Genomic DNA, 4,890 nt, shown 5'->3' on the forward strand with positions numbered 1-4,890 from the left:
TGCATATATTGGTAAGGAAAAATAAACTCAGTGCTTCACCATCAGTGAAGACCGGCCGAATCAACAATTGAGTGAGTGTCTCTTTCTTTAATTCCCGCTCCCCCCTTCAGGTACTGATCGACTTGTGGCGGCTGGCCCGTCATATGGCATGGTGTCTGCAGATTCTTTTCCTTCAGGAATTTGTGGAGAGTGTCTGGATTTTCTGCCATTATGGCATCTTCCTAATGTTTTATTCCCTTGGAACCTCAGAGTTGGCTGTCAGAATTATAAAACAGCCAATAACTGAACCTGTCTCTTAATCCCTTGCTTTTCTTTCTCCCGCTCTCTTTCCCTCACCTTTTCTTTCTCTTCCTGGTCCTGATTGTAAAAGACCAAGGAGGCTATCTTAAGGAACTTCCCTAACTGGGTGCTGTGTCCTAGTGTAGTTTCTATAACGTTCTCCTGATGTACAGGGTAGACTGGGAAATTAACCTATTTTAGAGCATTAACTCCCTTCAGGAAAATCAGGATCTACATTTGTATGTTTAGTAAGAGATTCCCTGGGTTGCTCTAGAAACATTGTGGGACTTGTGGAGGAGCCCTGATCTATAGTAGCCAGCTTGTGGTAGTTAGTTTTCTTAGTCTTACTTTGTCTCATGCCCTCAGTTAAATAAAGAACTAGATGATTACATTGCCAGATTGCCTATGGGGAGTTATAGTCCCAGTTGAGGACATTGCTGGGTACAGCCATGTCCCCTATTGGATAATTAGGCTCAGTTATATAGAAGTCAATCTGTACAGTGGGTGGCAGCCTTTATAATTGTGCTGCTTTCTGCTTTAGAGGGAATTTGCCCTATGATGACATGAACATCTTTCCAGCTGAGGTCAAAGGTGAGCAAGCCACCGAAACCCATCGATGTATTTTTCAGGGTCATCAGAGTAGCTCCCTAGGTCTGTCTTTATTTGAAGGAGGTCCTGCATGGAGAAGAGGATGTGCATTTGCCTAGAGCTGCCTGTTAGGCCTCCACTTGCCTCCTGAAGGGGGAATATCTTTGGGACAAAAGGGGATCCTAGGTATGGAGGCAAAGGCCCTTGTGGGTTACAAGAGGGGCAGTTAGGAGGTGCCATCCATCTTCTCTGGTCCCTTAGGGGGATAAGGTTGAAGGATATCTGTGGGGCTACTCCAGAGATCAGGACATTTGGGTGGTGAGTTACTAGAGCTAGAACTGAGGGATCTATCTTACAGGATCAACAGAGGTCTGAGTCATCTCTGAGGGCGATAAAGGCCTGGACATATGGTACTTATGTCCATTTTTCAAGTTTGTAACAGAAAAGTTTTAATTGTAAGATGGTCTTGTAGTTTAGACTGCCATTCTCAGGACAGCTTTCCCCATTCCCCAATTTATATTGAAGCCAGGCCATGTTGCAGAGGAAGATGAGTCTTTTCTTCTTTAGTGTCTGAGGGTCAAAATTGTTCCAATTTAGTACAATATAACTTGAGTGCAGATTTTTGAGAGACAAAGTTCTGGTTATCCTTTTATAACAAGAGACAGAGTGGAGGTGGAGAGAGGGGCGTCCCCTCTCCATTTCTGGTCTCTGAAATATTCCTGTTGAGGCATAGCATTCTGCCCTCAGACCCTGGGATGGGCCTGTTCTTATTTCCCTGACACAATAAAACCATGTGCACTTTACCACATGATTCCTCTTGTTCCCCCAAACTATAGAATTATGCACATCTTACCACATGCTTGCTGGGAAAGAGGCTTCTGCTCCCCATCCCCTTTGTAGTCTGGAGAGGCAAGACCCTGGGTCTCATCTTTGTTTTTTTCCCTTTAAGTGTCCCCTGCTGGCTACCTGACATAGCCAGCCTTCAAAGCAGTTGTTACTCTGAACACTAGGATGGGCCCTGTATCTTCTCGCTAGTCAGTAGCCATCCCACTTTTGGTTATCTGCCAAAATTTCAGAGAGGATCCTATCCATAATGACCCTAAGAGCCTGTCCTTGAAAAGACTGCTCAAATTGGTCAGTTGGATCTTTGAGGATGTAATAGCAAGATCTCTTCTTGCCATCAATATCAATCAGTCTTAGTCCAATTCCAAGACCACACCAGTCTGGAGTCTGAGGAGTCAGACAGCCCAGCCCGGGGAGAAGTACAAGACAGGCAGTGGCACAGGAAACAGAAACCCAGACCAAGTGAGCTGGATCTCGGGCAGAAGCCATTGCCAGTCAAAGGGGTGGGGACAGGCTCCAAATGGTGGGGGTTCCACAGACACAACAGGAGAAGCTACCAGTGGGGTTGAAAGGGTGAGCTAGTTGGAGACATAAATCTAAATTCCCAGGCCCCCAGAGCACTAAAGGAGTTCATGGAAGTGGAGAATGCTGTTTTGCAAGGATAGAAGAAGGAAGGTTTGTTCTGTGGGGCTGGGGATGAGCTTAAGGGAGGCTAAGTGAGCACAAAGTTTCCTGAAGCCATCCCTGTCATTAATTTTGGGACAGTCTGGGGCCAAGTGTGAAGGAGAGAGGGAGAGAGGGAGGGGGGAGAGAAAGAGGAGAGAGAGAGACAGAGAGAGAGAGAGAGAGAGAGAGAGAGAGAGAGAGAGAGAGAGAGGAGCGCTTTGATTTTTGTTGTAGAGGCAAGGCGGGAATCAAAAAGGGTGCCATATAAGGGAGAGGCAGAGATTAAAGTGGAATGTTCCAACTCCTGGGGGGCTATACTGTTTTATGGTGAAGAAATTGCCACAGGGAGGGGAGTAATGTATGCTTGTGGAACTGTGTGCCAAGTTGCATGAATCTTTTCTTCAGATTGGCAGTGCATCTATTGCCTCTCCCTATCTGTGACCAATTGATCCTGCCATTGGAGACTTCTAGCAACGGGCACTCTAGCAGCATTTAGGTGCCTGACTTATGCCCACAATGCAGCTGAGGCCTTTCCAAAGCCATTCAATCATGGAAATGGAAAAAGGTGGAGGGAATAGGTGAAGGGAGAATTCTCCAAAAGAAAGCATACAGTGAAAGTACCTTGCAGTTTTCCAAAGAAAGGATGGAGAGCCCAGAGTAGACAGCCAACAGCTGAGAGAGAGATCCCAGAGAGAAAGAGGCGAGACACATACTGTCTACACTAGGGAATTGCAGAGGAGAGTGGACTTGGTTGTTTGTGAACCATGTGCCTGGGTAATGCGTGGATATTGGTCTTGTGCCCAGTGGGACCTAACTGTTGTCCCAGACTGAGGCTCGGTTATTATCTCATGTGAAGCTTCTTTAAGGTAACAGGTGCTCTAAAGTTTCACCCTGTGCCCACCAAATTATGTGGCAGAGATGGTTTGGCCATAGAAATGAGTTAAGAAAGTGAGAAAAGTAAGAAAAACTATCTTGAATCCAGCGAATCTGAGTCATGGCACCAGAAAGATGTTACCAGGAGTGACGTTATCCCCAGTTCTTCTTCTTAAAGGAAAGAATTCAGTCAAAAGACAGAGTTCATGCAGCATAGCATGGCAATAAGTTCATCAGTAAAAGCAAGTACACTGTGAGACATGGAGAAGGAAGCAATGCCTTCTTACATTGTGTGAGAGTTTTTATTTCTATGGGTAGAATAGTGTCCCTCTCTCCCTCTTATTATCTTCCTCTCTCTCTCTGCTCAGGTGCCCCATCCTCCTTTCAGGTTCCCAAGGTTTTTTCTCAGGGCATAAATGTGAACCCACTTATGTCCCATGATTTACTTAAGGAGCTCATTAAAATGGTCCTGAGAAGCAGCATGTATATTCTGATAAGGAGGATCGTTGCCATCCCTGTCTGGTATTTTTCCTTCTTCTAACAACATGTTCTCAATATCCTTTTGAGCTAGCAAGGTGTTTGTGCCCCAAGTGAGAGCAACTGCAGGGGGTCTCCCAACCAGCACTAGTTCCCTCTTCCTCCTGCTCATTAATACCTTTATAACTACCCTATCAGTAATGCATTGGTAATTTGGAAAATATGGGTTCACTAACTAATGCTGTTCTTACAAATGTGAATATATTTCGTTATGAAGAAACATATTCATTAAAATCACCCTTAACCTTAAGTATTGGAAAGCTGTGAAGTTCACAGCCAGAAATACAAATTTTTCAAAAATCTATATTTTTGAAAACGCTAATTTTTATGTAGTAGTAATAATAATAATAATAATAATAATAATAATAATAATAATGTCATTTTTCCCCTTAGAATTGACAGTCTCACTTGGTTGATTTTTGAGGAAAAGATTGCAGTCTCACAATATATTTAAAATGAATCCTAGATAAATGAAATGCTACATGTAGAAAAGTAAGCTTGAAAATTTTCAGATTGAAATGTAGACTAAGCATCCTTTCTCCACTGATCTGTTCAACAACCTGTGACATCCTAACTACCCATACAGTGTTCATTTTCTGTGATGCTATAACAAATTGCTACACATTTAATGCCGTAAAAAAACACACTAATATTTCATCTTATATTTCTGTAGGTCAAAAAATATACAACAGTTTTATAAAAATTAATTTTTTGAGAAAATTAGTGAATGGTAGCATTTTTACTCTTATTTTTGTGGGTGAAATGAAAGTTTTAAATATCTGGCTTAAAAGAAAGTAGCTGGATTCTTATATTTCCCTCAGCATACAATTTGCAGGTGTTATTTTTGTGGGATTATACAAAGGAAATTTGCTACACACAGTTATGTCATTTAAAAAGGACAGTGTTTTTAATATACTTATCAGATAATGGTGTATATGCCTCTTGGAGAGTACAAGCTGAACAAGGAATAACCTACTTACAGTGTACAATCTAAAATCTTATTGACCTTAAACTAAAACTTTGCAGATATTTCTCCAAGAGAAATGTTTTTTTTTTGGAGGGTTGAGAGAGAGAGAGAGAGAGAGAGAGAGAGAGAGAGAGAGA

Source organism: Hipposideros armiger, unplaced genomic scaffold (assembly GCF_001890085.2).
Source record: "Hipposideros armiger isolate ML-2016 unplaced genomic scaffold, ASM189008v1 scaffold_310, whole genome shotgun sequence".
Taxonomy (NCBI): Eukaryota; Metazoa; Chordata; class Mammalia; order Chiroptera; family Hipposideridae; genus Hipposideros; species Hipposideros armiger.